Source organism: Gossypium hirsutum, chromosome D05, assembly GCF_007990345.1.
Source record: "Gossypium hirsutum isolate 1008001.06 chromosome D05, Gossypium_hirsutum_v2.1, whole genome shotgun sequence".
Taxonomy (NCBI): Eukaryota; Viridiplantae; Streptophyta; class Magnoliopsida; order Malvales; family Malvaceae; genus Gossypium; species Gossypium hirsutum.
Window position 1 is genome coordinate 14,773,387 of NC_053441.1, and position 22,866 is coordinate 14,796,252.

General features: G+C 35.4%; 1 pseudogene; it reads left to right on the top strand.

Moving 5' to 3' along the window:
* The first annotated feature begins 10,067 nt into the window (after positions 1–10,067).
* On the top strand, positions 10,068–20,307 carry LOC107902692 ((E,E)-geranyllinalool synthase-like; annotated as a pseudogene).
* Positions 20,308–22,866: the final 2,559 nt, after the last annotated feature.

Genomic DNA, 22,866 nt, shown 5'->3' on the forward strand with positions numbered 1-22,866 from the left:
GCATGACTTGAATAGTTGATTATCCTTTTTTAGATTTCAACATTTGAATTTAACAAAATCTCTTTAATTTTCGACACCAAGACATTAGATAATCAATTTGGTACCGATTTTTGGGCGTTACGAGGGTGCTAACCCTTCCTCGTGCGTAACTGACTCCCGAACTCATTTTCTCAAATTTCGTAGACCAGAATCGTTTTTAAGGTGAGCCGATCACACCTCAATAAAGGATCGGTGGCGACTCCAATTTTTGTTTTTTTAAAGTCGACAACTAAATTTTTTGTTTTTAAAAAAATGGTTTCAACAGCTTGGCGACTCCACCGGGGATTGGTTAGAGAGTAGAGCCGTAAATTGATTAATTTTTGTCTTTTGGTCGAAAAGTCAAATTTTGTTTTAAAATTCATGATTTCCCCTTTGCATTCATGGGTTTTCATCATGATATGCTTGTTTAATTGATCTAAGTCTTTTAGTTTATTTGCATTTTGCATTTCATCGTCAATTTTACCCCTCTAGGTGGGAGTGAGAAACTAGTCCTTCGTGAGGTTTTCACCTCCGTGCAGGATAGTGGATCGCTTTCGGGATACATCTATACCTATGTCTTCGTGAGATTTTCATCTCCGTGTAGCCATAGGGAAATGTATCCCCCTGAACTGAACTCGATCTATATGAGCCTATAATGGGTGAGGATCGAGGAATCTGCTGGTTCAGGTACCCCTGCCCTAGAAGTCGAACCGCATATAGTGAACCTTAAGAACTTACCCTAGTTAGAATTACTCTAAACCTTAGTAGATACCTGACTAGGAGTTTTTATTATTTCTTGATTGTATTGGATTAAATGTTTATACCTGATACTAACTCGTTTTGTTTTGTTTTGGTTATGATTGCATTGCATTTGCATTTTAGAAAAGAGATGTTGATTCAAGTTTGATTACTAATTTAGAAAGCCTATCATAAGAAAACGGGTTTCTTGATAAAATGGAAAATAGTACGGCTGCCTGAATATATTCCAAGAAGTACAAGAAGGGCGGTGGAAGAATTCGTGACTTTACTTCGGGGCACAAGGATTCAAGATGTTTGTCTAAGAGCTTTCAACATTTCAACTTTCTTAAACAAGCTAATGAGCATTGCAAGGATAGGCAGACAACGGATTGCGACCAGAATCAAGATGTTTATCTTAAACATCCGGATGAAGAAAGAGGTCGATGTTTTTTGGAGTATGAGGACGAGGCCGTACACACATCCATTTTATGTAAAGAAGTTCGTCTTCTAGCAAAGTTTTCTAAATAGAATTGAATCAGAATCAACGTCTCTTTATGCATTCATTTCATACATTCGCATTACATGGCATCGTATGCATTAAAATCCATTGAAAGAGCCTAATTGATTAAAATCATGCCTCAGTTAACCTGGAAACCAACCAGCCAACCCAGCACCGTTACAGTACAAGAGCGAAATTAAAAAATATGGACCAAAGGTTGGACAAGCTCGAGCAGTTTCAAAAAGAAACGCAGGATCAGCTTCAGCAGCAAATGAAGGAACAACTCGAGAAGATTGAACAAAGTTTGATGAATAAAATGGAGGAATCACAAGGAAGTATGATGACAAAGTTGACGCGATTGTTGACTGAAGGAAAGGATAAGGGAAAGAACCCTGTAACAAATATGGAAGAGAAAGGCGAGGATGGACTCTAGTATCCTCCAGGCTTCACTCCTCTACATGTGCAGCACCAAGAGGAGGTGTACCCGCGTAAATCTTCTGTTACGATTAAGCCTCAGCAATTTCAAGCTGATGCTTCAAGATCGATGAATTTTCAGGCCGGATCAGGCTCTAGCCTTGAGAATATTCTTGCCAATCCTGTTGTTCCTGATTTTGATGAAATAATTGAAAAAGAGAAAACGAAAAAAGAATTACCAAAGCAATTGGAAGAAAGATGGAAGTGGATTGAGGAAAAATTCAAAGCGATGGAAACTACAGAAAGATGCCATGGGGTTGATGCTAAGGATTTAAGTTTGGTACCAGATTTAGTACTTCCGTACAAGTTTAAAATGCTGGATTTCAAGAAGTATAATGGGACCATTTGCCCTGAAGCCCACATTACTACGTTTTGTAGGCGAATGACTGGGTATGTCAATAACGACCAGTTATTGATACACTTTTTTCAGGATAGCCTCACGGGGGCAGCGTCTAAATGGTATAATCAATTAAGCCGTGCTAAGATTAGCTCTTGGAGGGATTTAGCACAGGCTTTTATGAAGCAGTACAATCATGTGGCGGAAATGGTTCCTGACAGAATTACTTTGCAAAATATGGAAAAGAAGTCAAATGAATGTTTCAGACAGTACGCTTAGGGATTGAGGGAGGTTGCAGTTCAGGTCCAACCACTGCTCCTTGAAAGAGAAATGGTTATGCTCTTTATAAATACGTTGAAGGTCCCATTCATCACACATATGTTGGGAAGTGCCACAAAAAGCTTTTCTGATATAGTTATGAGTGGTAAGATGATTGAGAGTGCTATTAGGAGCGGAAAGATTGATGCTGGAGGAAATAACAGAAAGCAAGCCCCAAAGGAAAAAGAAAATGAGGTGAACAGTGTGAACACGTACATCAAATCAATTACGGTGAATCAGCCAGGAAAGGTGGTTACTAATCAGCAGGGTTCATCAAGACAAGAATCAGGCGTGAAGTTAGGTACTGAGAAACTCCAGTTCACACCAATTCTGATGTCCTATAAGGAGTTGTATCAAAGCTTGTTCGATGAGCATGTTGTTGCTCCTCATTACTTAAAACCTCCACAACCTCCGTATCCTAAGTGGTATGATGCGAACGCGCAATGTGAGTACCACGCAGGAATTACGGGGCACTCAATAGAGAATTGCATTACCTTCAAAAAGCTAGTTGAAAAATTCATCAACATGGGTATTGTCAAGTTGGGTGACTCATCTAATGCAAAAAATCCACTACCCAAATCATGATTGACAATAAGGTGAATGCGATGTATGAAGAGATGTTGGGAAGCGTTCACATCAATGACATGTATGAAGGCAACTGAAGAAAGGGCCTTGTTAGATGTCTGCCCTTATAAATTTGAGAGTGTTCTAAGCAATTTGGATTGCGGAAGAGACCCTTGTAGTTTTTAGAGCTTATTTAGAGTAATGTTCGAAACATTTTTGTTGTTTTTAGCCTAAAAATGACAGAAATTCCTTTGTGAAATAGGCTCATGTCTGAACGTCATTATTCTAATAAAATACATCTTTGCATTCATTTTTGAACCAATATTCTTTCAGTCTGTCTAAATAGTTATTCTTTCATTCTTTTGGATTTTCTTCCACATCATTCATTCAAAATCATATTGTACAGATAGTTCTTCATAAATTTATACATTCTTTTGTATATTCTTTGGTATTTATTATGGGCCCCCAGATATCAATGACATGAATGACACTGCTACAGACTCTGAATCTCCTCTTGAGCAAGACATGTGTTTAGAGAGATCTCATGACTTTGAAGATGACATAGATCGTGGCTTATCTCCGGACTTGTTGAGGATGGTAGAACAGGAAGAGAAACAAATTTACTTCATGGTGAGACAATGGAGATTGTAACCTTGAGGGAATATGCATAACTGGATAAATGAAGCAAGACCTTGTTAAGTTACTTCAAGAGTTCAAAGATGTCTTCGTATGGTTATACCAGGATATGCCCAGGTTAAGCACTGATATTGTAATCTGAGCAATAGCACAACGTTAAAAATTTGCAGTATATTCAAGATTCACATCATGTACGATGTAGTTAGAATTCTTTGCCGGGGCAATACCTTCTTCTCTGGCTTATCCCGTTGAAGTCAAGTTGTCATTTTTCCGTATTTTTGTTAGATTTCATCCTAATTGAAAAGAAAGATCTAAAATTTTCTCGTCATAGTTAAATTTCGCCCCAAAAGGCTCTATGAGAGAAACCTGATGCCAAAAAAAGATCTTTCGCATACAAAATAAAAGTAGAAGATCTTATGGGGAAGACCTTATCTGGAATAATATTGATTCTGATCGAAAGAGATGACCAGGACTTGCCTAATATTATGAGTGCAGATTCAATTCAAAAAAAAAACAAAAAACAAAAACAAAAAGAGCCTCTACCGGGGCAATGTCTTTCCCTTTAGCTTATCACGATTTTTTCATTGAAGTTAAAATTCTTTTTCTCCGGGTATTAGCTGAGCTGAAGTAAGGTGAAGATCCAATCTCAATATGATCAGTTGAACTTAATTAAAGGAAAAAGGCTAAAAGTTATTCGTCACGGTCAGATGTACCAAAAACGGATAATGCGAGCTTACAACAAAAAGGTTCGTCCTAGAGAATTCCACGAAGGGTTGGTATTGAAAAAGATCATTCCTCTACAAAAAGATTTTAGAGAAAAATAAGTGCCAAATTGGGAATGCCCTTATGTTGTAAAGAAGACATTTTCCGGAGGAGCACTGATATTGAGTGAGATGGATAGTAAAAACTTGTCTAATCCTGTAAACTCAGATTCAGTCAAGAAATGCTTCGCTTAAAGAAGGAGATGACCAAGGTAAAAAACCCGCAAAGGGCACTTTGAGTCGCAAAAAAAAAGAGAGATGAGAAATGAAAAAATGAAAAAGTGAAAAAATGAAAAAATGAAAAATGGAAAAGTAAAATGGAGAGGCTAAGGTGAAAACCCGCAAAGGGCACCTTAGACCAAAGGGGATTTGAGTTGAAAACCCGAAAAGGACGGCTCAAATATTGATCAAAATGGGCATGAGGTAATCAGAGCAGCTCAAATCTTGATTAGAATAGGGCATGCTGTGATCTTGATATGCCTTAGTCAGTAGGAAATGGTACGCGACATCTTGGGGCATCAACAGAGTAATGTAGATCTCCTAAACACATGTCAAACTCAAAATGGTCTTCAAGAAGTTTGTACAGAGAAGTTCAAGCTGATACATCTGGGGCACCTCGTCTCCATACTATTTATTTTGAATTTGTTGTTCTTAGAATACTTCATTCTTTTCTAAGATACGTATTCCCAATCAATTTCTTTGTTATCCTTCTTTGCTATTTTTGATAATTTATTCCTTTCAAGCTATACTCAAAACTAACTTTATTCTTATCCATTGTTATGACCTTTTTGCAAGCATGTTGTATTGGAATAATGATTAATGGACTAATAAAACTTTTACAATGGAAGTTTTGCATATTACTCTAGAAGTTTCTAAACAATATAGAAGCATGAAACAGGACTGTTGTTTAGAACACACCATGTTTAAATGTTGGAAATTTGAGAAGGAAGGGTCTAAATTTGGACTTTCTCTTTGGATTTTGTTGTCAAAAACATTGATTGAACAAAGGGACAAGAAGGTCATGTTGATGACAAAGCTTAAATAAACAAGCAAGCAATGATCATCAAGCAATAGGAAGAGGTTGCCTAGGAGAATAGAGCCTTCATTTGCGCATGAGCCTTTGGTACGACACCTTGGGAATGGTGTAAGAGACTAGAAAGATTTAGATCGTGTATCCTTGAATTGCGATAAGAGAGGATTGAAGAAAAGTCAATCAAGTAAGAAGGCGTTGTAGCACGTCAGTGTTAAAGCCTTAATAAACTTTGAGTAATGACAACCTAAGCGGGATCATTCTCGGAGAGTAAAATTTTGCATTCATGCAAACACCATTCACACATGTCTAGTTAGGAGCATTTGATTCATTTTGATCATGCCATCTTAATCATTAGGGATAATTAGGTTCATTATACAGGTCATGTTCTCCAGAGAACAGATCAGCGAAAATAGCAAATCTTGCCTTCCTGCATCGATAGTGAAGCAGATCGAAAATAAAGCCTTGCCTTCCTTAATTGAAGTGGAGCAGGTTAAAGATAGCAGATCTTGCCTTCCTGCATTGACAGCGGAGCAGATCGAAGATGGCAGATTTTACCTTCCTGAGGTTACAATGGAGTACATTGAAGCCAGTAATTTTATCTCCCTGGTCAGTAGTGGAATAGATTGAAGATTACAGATCTTATCTCCCTAGGCATTAGTGGAGTAGATCGAAGATGGCAGATTTTACCTCCCTGAGGTTACAGTGGAGTACATTGAAGCCAGTAATTCTATCTCCCTGGGCAGCAGTGGAATAGATTGAAGATTACAGATCTTATCTCCCTATGCATTAGTAGAGTAGATCGAAGATGGCAGATTTTACCTCCCTGATGTTACAGTGGAGTACATTGAAGCCAGTAATTCTATCCCCCTGGGCAGCAATGGAATTGATTGAAGATTACAGATCTTATCTCCCTAGGCAGTAGTGGAGTAGATCGAAGATGGCAGATTTTACCTCCCTGAGGTTACAGTGGAGTACATTGAAGCCAGTAATTCTATCTCCCTGGTCGACAGTGGAATCGATCGCAGAATAGTAGATCTTATCTCCCTAAGCAGTAGTGAAGTAGATTGACGACGACGGATCTGGTTTCCCTGACATTGTAGTTGAACAAATTGAAGAAACTAGTCTTATCTCCCTAAGGTTGCAGTGGAGTAGATTAAAACATTCAGATTTTATCTCTCTAAAGTTGCAAAGAGCAGATCGCATCAGACTTATCTTTAAAGTTATAACAGAATAAGTTGGAGCTACAAGTCTTATCTCCCTGAAGTTGCAGTGAAGCAGACTAAAGATAGCAATTTTTGTTCTTTTGAGAAGCTACAAGGTACCAGTCCTATTTCTTTGTTGTTGCAGTAGAGTGGATTGAAGCGCTAGTTCCTATACCTCTGAAGATGCAGTAGGAAGGAATGAGGCTATTTAAAGAAGAAGAATAGCGCTAACGTCCAGTATGATCGGGCAAAATTGGGCTTTTTAGTCTTTCTCTGTTCCTGTTACACGACAACGAGCAAAGAGGGGCAGCTGTAATAGCCCATTTTTGCCCGGCCCATTCAAAATAAGGCCAACCCAAATACTCATTACACCAATCCAAAATAAACCCAAATACAATAAGCCCCAAGTCACTAAACCAAATCTTACACCCCAACCTAACCCTAAACAGCGGTTAACAGTAGCTACCATAGCGTAGTGTATGCTCCACGTTGCAGCAATTTCCTGAATTGTGCTCTCCCCACGTCGTAGTAACTCCCACGCCAGTGTATACCTGTAATGAAACACAAAACCGTAGGGAGAAACACTACTAGAGGCAATAACAGAAAAAGGAAAAGTGGGGGGAATGGGGGATGGTTCTTGTATTTTATTTTGGGCGGTAGATCCATGGTATTGGGGGGCTATAAGAGGCCGATTTTGATCTGTAAAAGTGGGGGGGATATAAAATTTTTGTACCGAAATTTTAAGAGAAAATACAAAAAAAAAGAAACAGAAAAGAAAAAGAGTTCTTGAAGGTGAATATTTTTTTTCTTTCCACTTTATTTTTATTGTTTTTTCTTCGTTTTTTAAAGCGAATAAACGAAAGGGAAGAAAAAGGAGGCTTACCTGGTGTCGCCAGAGCGTCGTCGGAAGCCGAATGACGGCTTAGCGGCGGTGGATCTTTGACGGCAGCAACATGTGGGGAGGGTGCTAAGAAAAACCTAGCAGAGACCCCCTTTTTTCCCTCTGTTCTTTAAAGAAAATGAAGTAAAAATGTGTTTAAAGGAAAAATTTTTTATATATTTTTTTTAATATTAACAAAAAGTGGTGCCGTTTAATGGCCATTGATTTGTTTTTTTTTTTCAAATGGTTTATTTTCATAACTGGTCCTTTCTTTTTATAGTGCTTTTAAATTAAATTATTTATTTCTTATAAATTTGGCTACATGTTTTATAACTGTTTCAGTTTAACCTGTGTTGCATTACAGTGTTTTAGTGGAAGGGATTAATTTCTATTTTGGTCCCCTATTGTTAATTGCGTGTTCTAACTGGTCCATTCGTATTCTATTATTTTCAAACTTACCCTTTTTTTTTAGATTAAGGTTTAAATAGGTTCTTTTGTCATTTTTTGCTGTTATTGTATTATTTGTTATTATTATTATTATATTTACATATATACACGCCTATGTATTTTATAATACATATGTATTTTAAATGTTTTAACTACATATACATATTTATTATTATATTACTATTCTATTTTCATAGTGTTTGTATATATGTATATATCTATATTTTATAATACTTATACGGTTTCCCAATTTTATAATTTTTTATGTTTATACAATAATTTTTATAATGTGTACATATATTTTTGCATTCTTTTCAAGGCTATTATAAATATTTTCCATGTTTTTTATATTTACTAATACATTATACTTATATTTTTAAGAAATATATTAACATACTTTATGTGTTTTATCATTGTTTATATTTCCATGTCTTACACATTTTTTATATCCGTATACATGTTTGCTAAAATTTTTTATATATTATACTTATGAATACGCATGATTTAAATTAAAATTTTCGTTTCATAGTGCATTGACATTTTTAATACATTTTTTTTAAATAAATATTTTGATTTTATCAAAATATTAAAATTATTTTTTATGGTTCAAAGGTTTTCAAAATATAAAAATGATATTCAAAGTTAGGGATTTTCGAGGAAAATTGAGCCCTAACGTATTGGGTTCCGATTTTCTTTGTTAATTCCAAATAACCGAGAATATTCGTTATTTAAAATTTTTAAACAAAAAATCATTTTCGGAATTCAATATGTTATGTCCTAACGCATTGGGCATGACATATTGTTTTCTCGAAATGAAGATTTTCTTTAAAAATTCTTTTTAATTGAAAAGTGATATTCAAAATTTGGGGATTTTAAGAAATTGTACCCTAACGTATTGGGTCTCAATTTCTTCGCATGACTTGAATAGTTGATTATCCTTTTTTAGATTTCAACATTTGAATTTAACAAAATCTCTTTAATTTTCGACACCAAGACATTAGATAATCAATTTGGTACCGATTTTTGGGCGTTACGAGGGTGCTAACCCTTCCTCGTGCGTAACTGACTCCCGAACTCATTTTCTCAAATTTCGTAGACCAGAATCGTTTTTAAAGTGAGCCGATCACACCTCAATAAAGGATCGGTGGCGACTCCAATTTTTGTTTTTTTAAAGTCGACAACTAAATTTTTTGTTTTTAAAAAAATGGTTTCAACACACATAATTTAAGTTGTAGTTCTGCTATAATTGTACGTGCAGTTATATTACTATTCATCCAATTAAGTGTAGAGATTAAATTTTAAGTAATTTAAGTTTAATATATCATTTGATATTTAAGTTTGATGTAGCGCGTATATCATTCAAACTTTTTAGTGTTTAAGTCAAATTTTAGGGTTGATTTCATGAAAAATCATAATTAACCAATAATATTAGCAATTAACTTTTATTAAATCAACTCTAATACTCAAAAAAAACACAAGTCATTAGACTGTATTTAACAAATTAAATACAAAATTAAATAAATTCACAATTAACACTAAATTTATTTTATTAACAAAACCAAAAAAATCCAAACCTAATAATATTAGTACTTGACTTTTATCAAATCAAAATTCTAAAACCTGAATGAAACAATAAATATTTGTAAGTAATTAATATTATTTATTGTAATTTTCAAAAAATATTAATTATTGTACAAATTAATTTAAATATATAATCTTATATATTTGAAATAAATTTTAATAGGAAAATAATAATATACTTAATATAATATTATAATATAAATAAGAGTTAAATATGTCACTTTGGTGGTTTTTTATAAAAAAATATTAAAACATTAATTAATTACAAAAATATGGTGAGAAATAAATTAATCACAAAAATGAAGTATTTGTCACAGTAACTGTGGTGGCCTAATACATTAGCAGCACCAATGAACTGTTTTAAAAGAATCTGATAGGAAAAGAAAACAAAAAATGTGAAAAATAATAATTTTTTAATTAATTAGTAATAATATGTAATTTCATGAACCACAGACCACAAATAGGACACGATACTTAGATAAGCAAACGCGAAACACGTTGGGAGTAGGGCAATCCAAGTGCGAATACAGGGATTTGGTCCCCCCACTCCACTTGCATTCTCTTATAAGTTCTTCTGCTCTCAATAGACTTTTCATAAGAAATCAGTTGCGTAGTTGGCACCACTACTTATATCTAATATTGACCTAAGAAAATTTCTACTGCATGCAAATGGGACTTTCGAAGTGCTCAAATATTGAAGCTTTAGTGAAGCAGATAAAGGAAGAGATGTTACCGGACATCGATCCTTACTCTTTTGTTTCAGCTTCTGCTTATGACACAGCCTGGTTAGCCATGGTTCCTGCAGATTCCGACCAGACATGTCCCTTGTTCAAGGAATGCTTGGAGTGGGTGGTGAATAACCAGACAAAAGAGGGGTGCTGGGGAGAGTGTGTGGACGCCATTGACACTCTTTCTGCTACTTTGGCTTGCGTCATTGCAATCCACAAGTGGAGTATTGGAGCTAATAATATAAAACGAGGTATTCTCTCTACTACGTAGACCTAAATATAACTAACTAAATGGTTATTTGGACTTGTACTGTTAATTGATTAATTTAAGTAATAATTCTGATGAACTTTCAGGATTGGACTTTGTTCAAGAAAATGCTGAGAAGATTCTTAGGAAAACTGAGGACCATTTTCCTCGTTGGTTTACCATAATCTTCCCAGGAATGATTGAACTTGCACGTAAAGTTGGGATCCAACTTGCCTTCCCTTCCCAATTAAACGCCTTCTTGTTAGACATTTTCCACAAACGACAACTCCTCCTTGATACGTAATTGCTCTCAATGGTTCATTAAGGGTTTTTTTTTTTATGTGTTGAGATCGAACCTTAAGCTATATAGTTATTAAACTTGATACTCATTGTTGTAGCGAGGAACTTATCGGCAATCAATATTATCCTCCATTGCTATCGTATCTTGAAGCTCTGCCTCCTTCATATGACGTTAGTGAACGAGACATAACCATGAACTTGAATGGTGATGGTTCATTGTTCCAATCTCCTGCTGCCACAGCAAATGCTTTCATGGCTACGGGAAATGAACGGTCTCTATCCTATCTGCAAACGGTAGTCGGAAGATGTGCTAATGGAGGTAAGCGAAATTAAACTTTTGTCTCGCATGTAGGCCAGGAGTATTCCGTCTTTTTGCGGGTTCCGCAATTTAACAGATCATAATCTACAAAAACTGATTGGATAGAATTAGAATTCAAAAATTTATATAACCAACATGATATTAGGTTGGTCCATTCTGGCCAGTTAGCCAACTTTAATTATTAAACTTATATAATATATGTATGTCGTAATGTAGACATTGCATTTCATTTTCCTTCTAAATTTATAGTTTTGGCTTTCTTTACGCAGTTCCGCCAACTTTTCCCATGGATGAAGAGCTGATAAGGCTTTGTTTGGTGAATCAACTACAGAGGTTGGGGCTAGCTAACCATTTTACACATGAAATTGAAGAAATATTGGTCCAGATTTACCGGTACTTAAGAAAATACATACCGATCGAGTAACATTAATATTCTTCACATAAAACCCAAAACTTTATTTTTGTTGGTGCTGTAACTGAAACTAACAGATTCAGTGCAAACTTGTCAAGCAAGTCTCGAGACTTGCTGAGCAAACAAGAGAATTCGAGCAAGACAAAGAAAGAAAAGCTAAGAAAAATGAAGAGAAAAATTGATGAACAAACTGAACTTCATTCATAAATTGCATAATGGCACAATGCCAATACATAAACCAAGCACTAAGCTTGTCAAAAACAGCAAATAATTACCTAAACATCACCTACCTCCACTAATGACATGGAAACTTGAAATTTTGGCTTGTAAACTTATACAAAGTTGTGTTTACAGCTCATACATAAGCTAATTACATCAGTCAACAACCTAACTTAGTTAGAAATGAACTAAGATTACATTTCATTGACTAGGAATTACAAAATAAACAAAATAAGCTTGCATCAGCAGCTCCTGCATGACTTGGTCTTCTTGGCCTGCATGCTGTCGAGTTTGCTGCATGCTGAACCAACTTCATCACTCCTCCTTGGTTTGCATGGAGCAAACACCTAGCTTCTTTCTTAGACATTCAAACCTTGTGACACTAAGGGCTTTGGTTAAAATGTCTGCAAGTTGATCCTCTGAATTACAGTGGATCAGCTTTACTTCCTGAGCTTGCTCCATTTCTCGAACAACATGCAACTTGATGCTGAAATGTTTTGTTCTTCCATGGAACACTGGATTTTTAGCAATTGCTACTGCAGATTGGTTGTCACAGAAGATCTCAGTAGCTTCCTCTTGATGCACATTCAAGTCAGCCAACATTTTCCTTAGCCATATGGCTTGGTTGACAGCACTTGCTGTTGCCACATACTCTACTTCAGCAGTAGATTGAGCTACAAGACTTTGCTTCTTTGAGCAAACATGGCTGAACCAAGGTTAAAAGCATACCCTGAGGTGCTTTTCATGTCATCTATCGAGCCAGCCCAGTCACTATCAGTGTAGCCAACCAGCTTCAGATTTCCTTCTTTGCTGTACTTCAAACCATAGTTTAAAGTGCCTTTAACATATCTCAGCACTCTCTTTGCAGCTTGGAAATGCTTCTCATTGCAGCAATGCAAGAACCTTGAGAGCAATCCTACAGCATACATGATGTCTGGTCTAGTGCCAGTCAAGTATAGCAAGCAACCAACTAGACTCCTGTAGGTTGTTTCACAAACTTTCTTAAAATCACCTTGGCTCGATAGTTTTTCTCCAACAGCAACAGGTGTTTTAGTTGCCTTGCTGTTTTGCATGGAGAACCTGGTCAGAATCTTTGTGGCAAAGCTTCTCTGGCTTAAAAATATCTCATTCTGTACTTGAGACACCTCCATTCCAAGAAAATATGACATCTCCTCAAGATTAGACATTTCAAACACTTCCTGCATCTTGGTCTTAAAGTCAGCCAGCACTACTCGATCTCCTCCTGTCACTAGAAGATCATCAACATACAGGGACACAATGAGTTGTATTTGTGTCCCTTGTTTCTTGACATATAGTGTTGGCTCACTCTTGCTTCGATCGAATCCCAGATCAGTCAAGTAGCCATCGATTCTGCTATACCAAGCCCTTGGAGCCTGTTTTAATCCATATAGGGCCTTCTTCAGTTTGTAGACCATATACTCTCTGCCAGCTATTTCAAACCCTTGTGGTTGTTCAACATAGATGTCTTCATCTAAGAAGCCATTTAGAAAGGCTGATTTCACATCAAGTTGATGGATCTTCCATTCGAGCTGTGCTGCTAAGGCAATCAGCAGTCTGATGGTGTCGAGCCTGGCCACTGGTGCAAAGGTCTCCAGGTAGTCCAAGCCATACCTCTGACTGAACCCCTTGACAACTAGCCTTGCTTTTAGCTTGTTCAAGGTACCATCAGCATTCTGCTTGGCTTTGTACACCCATTTCACCCCAATCACCTTCCTTTTGACTGGCCTTTCAACCAATTCCCAGGTCTGGTTCTTCTCAATCATGCTGATTTCCTCAGCCATTGCCTGCTTCCACCCTTGTTGAGCCTCAGCCTCTTCAAAGTTGCTTGGTTCAGCTATGGCTACATGAGCCCTTTCATAAATCTCAGCCAATGACCTTGTTCCTCTGACTGGTTCATCATCAATATCCATTTCAGGGACATTTTGGTCTGGCTCAGCTTGGTCTGCTGCAAGTTCTTCAGAAACTTCTTCAGGTTCATGTCTTTCCCAGTTCCAACATGACCTCTCATCAAATACCACATCCCTGCTTACTGACACTTTGTTTGTTGAAGGATCTAAAATCCTATAGCCCTTCTTAACAGTGCTATACCCCACCAAAACACCAGGTCGAGCCCTTTCAGACAATTTGTCCCTTTTAACAGCAGGTACATGTGCATAACAGATGCATCCAAAGACCTTCAGATGAGCCAGTGATGGCTTGAAGCTAAACCAGGCCTCGAATGGGGTCTTTTGATCCAAATCCTTGGTTGGAAGTCTATTTTGAATGTATGTTGCAGTGTTAACTGCTTCTGCCCATAGTGCTTTAGGCAGATTCTTCTGAATCATCAAGCACCTGGCCATATCCATCAAACTCCTATTCTTCCTTTCACTTACCCCATTCTGCTGAGGTGTATATGTATTAGTAAGTTGATGTTTGATGCCTGCCTTATCACAGAAGGCTTGGAATTGAGCTGAGGTGTACTCAGTCCCATTATCAGACCTTATGGTCTTCAGCTTGCAGCCTGTTTCAGTCTCAGAAGCAGTCTTGAACTTCCAAAACACAATGGCCACCTCTGATTTCTGTTTTAAGAAGTAAATCCAGTAATATCTCGAGAAATAATCAATGAACAGTATGAAATACCTGTTTCCACTTAATGACTCAGTCTTCATAGGGCCACACACATCAGTATGCACCAGTTGGAGTTTTTCAGAGGCTCTCCAGGCTTGATTCGAGGGAAATGGGAGTCTGGCCTGCTTTCCTAGCTGACATACTTCACATACATCATCATGGTCCACTGAGTTGATGAAATTTTCAGCCAGGTCCTCTCTGACCATTCGGGCCATCGATCTGAAGTTGGCATGTCCCAGTCTTTGATGCCACAACTTGGATTCATCTGAAGTGGCTGTGTAGGCAATGTCTGACTTTTTTGTCCAGTCAACCATAAAGCTCTTATCAGCCATAGGGACTGCCATCAGTTTGGATCCACTTGGATCACTGATTTGGCACTGGTGGTCTTTAAACACAACTGAATAACCTTTTTCCAGCAACTGAGCTATGCTGAGCAGGTTTCTGTCAATTTCAGGCACCAACAGCACATTTGAAATCACTTTGGTACCTGTAAGGGTGCATATCAGCACATCACCCTTGCCTTCAGCTTGAATAAAATGACCGTTTCCTATCTTGGCTTTAGTTCTGCAACTTCTGTCTAAAGACTTGAAGATTGCAGCATCAGGTGTCATGTGGTTGGTGCATCCACTGTCTAGGAGCCAACCAGATGAGGACCTTTCCTGAGCAGCTGAGCATGACACAGCAAAGACTTGCTCCTCTTGATCACTGTCCTCCTTAGCTACTCGAGCCTCAGCTTTCATCTGTTGAAACTGATTCTGCCTCGATTTGGTCTTACTCTTGCAGACTCTCTCAACATGACCCTTCTTCTTACAATGCTGACACACAGCATCTGGATTGAACCAGCATTTTTCTTCTGAATGACCAGCCTTTCTGCAGTGCTTGCAAGTCTGACCTTCTCTCCTTGCAGCATCATTCTTTGGCTTGTCTCTCCAGGCCTTCTTGCCTTTGTAGGCAGTATTTGTTCTTGCCTGAAAGGCACCTTCTTGGTGCTCCTCCAGTCTGCTTGCTCTCCTCTGCTCTTGAGCATATAGAGCATTGATCAACTCTGTCAGGGAGATGGTGGACAGATCCCTTGAGTCCTCAAGAGATGAGATTTTTGCCTCATACCTCTCAGGCAGAGTTGCTATAACCTTCTCCACTATCCTAGCTTCATTGAACTGCTCTCCAAGGAGCCTGATGCTATTAACCACAATATTGCTTGACAGTTTCTTCTTCCTTCATCTTCAAATTCTCGAAATCTCTCCTCAAGTTTAACAACTGTTGCTGCCTTGTCCTCTTGTCCCTTGAAACTCTTCCTGCAATTGTCCCAGGCCTGTTTTGGTGATTCACAGGCCATAATCCTTGTGAAAATCACATCAGACACTGAGTTTTGGATGCAAGACATAGCCTTGTGCCTCTTGGTCCTTTCATCAGCATGCTGCCTGATCTGAGCCACTGTTGGATTAGCTCTAAGTGGCTCTGGTTCAACATCAGAATTGACCACCTCCCACAGATCGAAAGCCTGCAAGTAGGTCTTCATTTTGACCACCCATATGTGATAGCCTTCTCCATTGAAGACTTGAGGTGCAGTTGGTGAAAAGCTTGATGAAGCCATGGATTTGTGTAACAGATCCCTTAAGAAATAGGCTCTAGATACCAATTGTTGGTGCTGTAACTGAAACTAACAGATTCAGTGCAAACTTGTCAAGCAAGTCTCGGGACTTGCTGAGCAAACAAGAGAATTCGAGCAAGACAAAGAAAGAAAAGCTAAGAAAAAATGAAGAGAAAAATTGATGAACAAACTGAACTTCATTCATAAATTGCATAATGGCACAATGCCAATACATAAACCAAGCACTAAGCTTGTCAAAAACAGCAAATAATTACCTAAACATCACCTACCTCCACTAATGACATGGAAACTTGAAATTTTGGCTTGTAAACTTATACAAAGTTGTGTTTACAGCTCATACATAAGCTAATTACATCAGTCAACAACCTAACTTAGTTAGAAATGAACTAAGATTACATTTCATTGACTAGGAATTACAAAATAAACAAAATAAGCTTGCATCAGCAGCTCCTGCATGACTTGGTCTTCTTGGCCTGCATGCTGTCGAGTTTGCTGCATGCTGAACCAACTTCATCAATTTTGATGTCAAATTTAATACCAAAACTGTCAGGAATTACAAAACTCTAGAGTGGTTGGATAAAGCAAGCAATAATATTGTAGATGTGGGAATCCAGTTACACAAAGATTCTTTAGCATTTCGACTACTCCGCATGCATGGTTATAGCATATCGCCTCGTACGAGTCTACTAAACCTTCATCTCATGAATTTCTTTTAAATCCGTGCAAGTACATATCTATGTGTTGCATACGCAGGTCATTTCTGTTGGTTTTTAAATAATCAAGAAGTTAGAGCTCAAATTGAAGAAAATCAGGGATACTTCACAATCAGCATGCTGAATGTTTATAGAGCCACGGATCTTATGTTTCCAGGAGAGAATGAAGTTGAGGAGGCGAGATCATTTTCTAGGAAAGTGTTAGAGAAAATTGCATTGAAAGATAGTAGCTTAGCATCTACCGGCCTAAACAAAATGGTAATCAAATCTTGTTTTCACCTCTCTTTTCCAACAAAAAAAGTTGGGGTTTGTCCACGGGAGAATCTAGAACAAATTTTAAGGGGCAGAGTGAAATTTTATTTTTTATAGTCTATATCTTTATAACTTTTTAAAGGATTAAATCAAACTTTTATAAATTTAGAGAGGTCAAAATGAAATTTTATCGTTACTAATTTAAATTTAAAGGCCTAAATAGTAATTTTACATTTTAAGGTTAATATTTATTTGTAACCAATGGATAAGTATTGAGAGTTAAATTGATAAAATTCGTAAATATTGAGTGTTAAGTTTATTAATTTTTTAAAAAAAATTCGAACTAAAATAAAAAATTTTGTAAATATTCAATGTTAAATTTGTTGAATTTTTTATATTTAGAATCAAATCGATAAAATGTATAAATATTAGAGGGGAGATTCACTAAAATATTTAATTTCAAAAAGTTTAATAACTAAATAAAAAATTAATATTTTGGTGCTAAAATAGAACAAAAGGTATAAAAGAAAACATTTTTATAGTTTACCCTAAAATTTAATTAAAAAAACAATTAATGATTAAAAATGGCCTATGCATTTCAAAAGGAATCACAACCAAGATATCACCTTTATAAATGTGTATATATGGAAATTGTTTGGTACACCGGTGGTTATTTTAGGCTCTACCATAAAAGTTAAGAAATTGACCAGTGTCCTATAGAAGTATAATAAAATATTAAAAAGTAAATATGTAAAAGGAAAAAAAAAAGAAACATATGACATTTCTTTAAGGTTATTTGTAGAATAAAAAAACACATTATCAATGTGCCAAATACTAATTTATATTTACTTAAAAATGATTTTCTTATCAATAAAATGTGTGATAGGTGGAGCATGAACTGAAATTTCCATGGATCGCTCGATTAGATCATTTGGACCATAGAGCCTGGATTGAAGACATCAATAATTCCAATGTGTTGTGGGTAGGCAATAGGCAAGACCTCCTTCCATAGGTACATAATATAAATTACTAAAATGTTTGAAAATCTTAGAGGAAAATGAATCTTAATTAAACATATCGTTGTTGACAAGACACGTCGGACTCGGATTGAGCTTAAGTATGATATAGATATATTTTATACTTATTTAAGTTTAGTTCGATCTGAAATATGAGTTTAAATTTTTGTTCAAAATCATTCATATTTATAAATAGTCTATCCAAACTAATTTTAGGTCCACCCCTTTTATTTTTTGAATTTTAAAAAATATATTTATATTACTTTTATTTTAATATCTAATAATTTTATATAATTTTCACTGATTAAAATTTTATATATAGGCATTAATATTTACATTATAGTATTATATATTACTATATAGTTAATTTTTAAGTGTTATAAATTACACTATATATAAATAACATAATATGTTATAGGGATAAATCTCAAAATTATACATAAACTTTGATTTAATGTGCAATTGTATACATGAACTTTAATTTGGTGTGATTATACACCTGAACCTCTAATTGTGGTTCAAATGTATCCTTGAAACTTTAATTTTGATTTAATCATACACATTTAAAGAAATAAATACATCAATTTATTTTTATATTGGATAAATATATCAATAATTGCGTTAGTAATTTACAAGAATTGGATAAAAAAATTCATGTATAAAATTACACAAAATCAAAGTTTGTGTATACAATTGCACATTAAACCATAGTTCATATATAGTTTTAAGATTTATCCCTATATTATATTATAAACATCAAAATAGATCACGTTAGGCTGAGCCAAATTTGAATTTTAAATGTTTAAGTCCGATCCCATTTCATATTTTCAACGGGCCTAACTTTTTTCTACCCAAACTCATTTTTTAGACTAATATTTTTACCAATACTTCTAAATTAGTTTTGAAGGTCCATAACTATATCTTATTAAAAATCAAAAACCTTTTGGAAGCAGATTGTCAACCCTGTTAAATGAGAAGCTATTGCAACTCGCTGTGGCGGATTACGAGTTCCGACAGTCGATATACAGGAAGGAGTTGGAGGAAGTGATAAGGTGCTTGTTCTTTCATTATTATTATATGAAATACGAGATTTAGTAATTAAGCAACTCATTGTATAAGTTTATGTATAGGTGGTCCAAGAACAAGGGTATGAGCGACATGGGATTTGGTCGAGATAAAACTACATATTGTTACTTTGCCATTGCTTCCAGCATTCCACTGCCATATGACTCTGAAGTGAGGATGATAATTACAAAAAGTGCAGTTGTGATAACAGTTGCCGACGATTTTTATGATACCGAAGCTTCTTTCGATGAACTGGCCACCCTCACTAAAGCTATTGCAAGGTAATTTTTAACCGCACAACTAATACCCTAACTTCGATACACTCATAGCAATTGAAATTGTTCTGTAGATGGGATGCTGAGGGATTGAGTGGTCACAGTAAGACTATCTTTAATGCCTCGAATGATCTCGTCAGCGAATTTGTAGCTAAAGTTCGGCATCAGCATGGAATTGATATAACATATGTTCTTCAGCAGATAGTAAGTTTTACAACAAAACTGTGATTCGTTAACATTTTCCCCTAAAAACTTAATTGATGAACTCTTTTTTTTTTTTACCAGTGGTATGAAACGTTTAATTCATGGTTTGTGGAGGCGGAGGCAAAGTGGAGCATGGGTGGATTTGTTCCGTCAATGGAAGAATACCTTGGAAATGGAGCGGTGTCCATTGCTCTACACACCATTGTTCTTCCAGCTTCCTATCTGTTGAATCCAAGCTTAGCAGACTACAAAATCAGGGCAGGGGAGTACCAGACTGTTACCAAATTGGCAATGCTTATACCTCGTTTACTCAACGATATACAGAGTTATCAGGTGACAGTTATTGAATCTTTTACAGGGCTAGAACATTCATTTCTCTCTTTATATTTAAAAGAGATTGTTGCTAATAATTTCTGGTGAGATGACAGAAAGAAGAACAAGAGGGGAAGCTGAACTACGTTTTACTGTATATGAGAGAAAACCCTGGAACAGACATCCAAGATTCGACGGCCTATGTTCGAGAAATAATCTACAAAAATTGGGGAGAGTTTCTCCAACATGTTCTCATGGATGGATTGGCAGAAGAACTCCCGAAATCCTGCAAGTTTCTTCATTTATCATGCGTCAAGGTGTTTCAAATGTTCTTCCATTCCAGCAATAGATATGATTCCAACACAGATATGCTTCAAGACATTCAAAAGGCAATCTATATCCCTCTAAATATCAGATCAAACTAGAAAGCATTGACGTCTGATCATCAGCAAGATTGATCCAAAAGGCAATGTATAAATAAGGCCGGAGATATATTAGGTGACTTAATTTACTCAAATTCGCAACTTCTAAAAATTTATAATTATATTGATGCTTGCTGAAATAATTACTCTTCATTAGCATTGCAGATTTCAAATTTCGTACTAGTGTTAACATTCATGTTTTTAACCATTTAAAACTTCTATCAATTTAATTCTTAAATTTTTTCATCAATCATATTTTATTTTATTCTAATCACGGAATTCCTATATACACTCGATTGACATATATTTTTACTAAAACAATAAGTTTTTATTTAATCACAACACATTGTACTTCCACATTAACTCCTATAGATGGATTGGAAAGTTTTCATCTCCACACCCAATAATGATTGTTTCCTTAACAAGTTTTAGTTGATCGGTGATTATCAAATTGGACCCATAACTAAAATAATCATTCATTTTCAATGTATCAGCACCATAACAAACTACTTCCTCTCATACTCATGCAGTTCTCTTGAAAATAGATTGATTCCAAGTTTCTAATGGTACCCCAAATATCACAAGCCAAGTTGCTCTTCTTGACATGAAGAATAAACTTGACCAGGTTCCACCTTACCAAACCATTCCATTAACCGAGCATGGTTAAAAAATAATGAGGTACTAATTACCTAAGCTTCGTTTGGCTTCCATATATAGAACACCACTAATTTTGAAATCCTCATTTAACATGGCAGCCCGTACAACCCTCTGGTGGTAAAAATAAAATAAAATTTGATCCGTGAAAAAGTTTAAAGATTAAATTGATAGAATTTGTAAATATAGAGAATTAAATTTGTTGTATTATTTAGAATTAAAACTAAATTGATAGAATGTAAAAGTATTGAGGATTAAATATGTTATTATATTAATTAAAAAACGCAATATCATCATTTATGTTAACAATTTAATGGAGGGTGACCAAAATAGCAGCAAATGTTAACGTTAGTGATTAAATTAAAAGCATTCATAGTTAGGTGACTAACGGTACAATTTATCCAAAAATATAACATGGGTAGTATTTAAAAGGCAAAATTAGTGAAAATGTTGCTTTTTAAAAAAATTAATGATTTAGGTCTTTTTTACATTATTAAAAGAAATAGGTCGATTTTGAGAATTAAAAGCTGACATGACATAAAGTGTGACCTGTGAAAAGTTCTTTTTAAAAAACGCTTTATACCAAACGTGTTTTCTTTTAACCACTTAGCTTCTTTTTTTTTTGTTGTTGGTTACATGCTTGCATTTTCTACCCTTGGGTCCCGACTTTGAATCCCCTCTGGACTTGATCATAGTCGGGCCACCCTGTCCAATCCTAAAGGCTTACGAAAGTTGAGAGGGTTTGGGAAAAAATGTAAGCTCAAAAAATTGGCTTGGACAAAAAATAATGCTTGTTTTCTAAACAAGTCGAACCTAAGGTAGGATTTTTCAGCCCGAGCCAGGCCTGAATCAAGCTAAACTTCTTTTATGTTGTCATTTCGCTATTATATTGCTAGTATTTTGTTGTTATTATTTGGATTTTTTATAACTCTTGTTTTATTGTTAAATTTGTTACTATTTTAGAGGCATTTGCTTGCTAAATTGCAATTGGACTTGTCCATAGGTCGAGTTGGGCCTTTACAAAATTTTAGGCCCATTTTTGGGCTAGGCCCAAGCCTACCAAATGGGCCTAAATTTTTTCTCAAACCCGGCCCTGATAAAAATATTAAAACCCGGACTTGGCCTGCCCGTATTGAATTTTTTATATAATTTTTAATATATATAATACATCATAAAACACTAAAAATTTAAAATAAATGTTTCCCAATAAATTTAAAAAAATTTTAAAAAAATCTTTATACTTAAATAACACTAACATATGTGCAACTTAATAAGCAAATGCCTCTAAAATAATAGCAAAATTAACAATAAAATAAGAGTTATAAAATATCCAAATAATAACAATAAAATAGTAGCAATATAATAGTGAAATCGTAACAAAACAATAAGAAAATAGTAGATTTTTTTTCTCTTTGCAAATTAGGGACGAGACCGAGTCAAAAAAGCCTTAATCGAGGCTCGACCAGTTTTCTAAACAGACCTTTTTTCCCAAGCTCATTTTTTGAGCCTATATTTTTTCCCAAACCCTCCCACTTTCCGGGCGGGTCTTCAGGCTAGGCCACTCGTCTAATTGCAACTATCTTAGTGTTATTTAAGTATAAAGACTTTTTTTATTATTTATTTTCAATTTGCTGAGAAACATTTCTTTTAATGTTTTTAGTATATTTGATATATTATATTTTTAAATTTCTTTTTATATAAAAATAATTTTAAAAAATTAATACGTGCGGGCCGAGTCAAACTCAAGTTTAGCATTTTTAATCTTAGTTGGGGTTGGGTAGAGGCCCAACCCAAAAAATAGGCCTAAAATATTACATCAGCTTGGCCCAAACCTGACCTAGCTAAGCCCATGATCAATTCTAATCCCCTTTCATATTTATTTTGTTTTTTTTTCTAATGAATATTGCTTCAAGCTCTCTTTTTTTTTGAAAAAATAAAAAAATAAATTATGTATAAAGAAAAATATATCAAAAATTAAAATTAAAATATATTTAACATAA